Here is an 817-nt window from a genome sequence, read left to right as displayed (position 1 = left end):
GTGAATTTAGCATAAAAACTAATGAAAACATCCCTAGAAGTAGCTAGATCCTACTAAAAATTACCTAAAAATAATGCCAAAAAGCGTATAAATTATCCGCTCATCAGCCAACAATGCAAGAAAGGTGCTTGGTGACTTTACTGCACCAACTCCCGACTTCTATTGGAGAAACATCTCTATCCCTGCCATTGGAGCAAACAACATTGAGCTTAAGCCTCAATTAGTTTCTCTGATGCAACAGAATTGCAAGTTTTATGGACTTCTATTGGAAGATCCTCATCAATTCTTGGCTGAATTTTTGCAAATTTGTGACACTGTTAAGACCAATAGAGTTGTTCCCGAGGCCTACAGATTTATACTTTTCCCTTTTGCTATAAGAGACAGAGACAATATATGGTTGAACTCAAAACCTAGAGACAGCCTGAACTCTTGGGAAAAGCTGGTCAATGCCTTCTTAGCTGAATTCTTTCCACATCAAAAGATGAGTAAGCTTAAAGTGGAAGTTTAAACCTTCAAACAGAAGGAAGGTGAATCCCTCTATGAAGCTTGGGAAAGATACAAGCAATTGATCAGAAGGTGTCCTTCTGACATGCTTTTAGAATGAATCATCATAGGTATCTTCTATGATGGTCTGTCTGAGTTATCCAAGATGTCATTAGACCATTCTGCAGGCGGATCTATTCATCTGAAGAAAATGCCTGCAGAAGCCCAGGAACTCATTGAAATGGTTGCAAATAATTAGTTCATGTACACTTCTGAAAGAAATCCTATGAATAATGGGACAACTCAGAAGAAAGGAGTTCTTGAGATTAATACT

The 817-nt window shown here is 37.9% G+C and overlaps 1 non-coding gene across 1 annotated transcript; it reads right to left on the bottom strand.

Moving 5' to 3' along the window:
• Positions 1-487: 487 nt before the first annotated feature.
• On the bottom strand, positions 488-595 carry LOC112799147 (small nucleolar RNA R71). Its single transcript, XR_003200727.1, has one exon. It is a non-coding gene; the product is annotated as a small nucleolar RNA R71 (small nucleolar RNA).
• Between the last annotated feature and the right edge of the window lie 222 nt (positions 596-817).

This window comes from Arachis hypogaea, chromosome 4, assembly GCF_003086295.3.
Source record: "Arachis hypogaea cultivar Tifrunner chromosome 4, arahy.Tifrunner.gnm2.J5K5, whole genome shotgun sequence".
In the NCBI taxonomy this organism is placed as follows: domain Eukaryota; kingdom Viridiplantae; phylum Streptophyta; class Magnoliopsida; order Fabales; family Fabaceae; genus Arachis; species Arachis hypogaea.
This window is presented reverse-complemented; position numbering and strand designations above follow the sequence as displayed.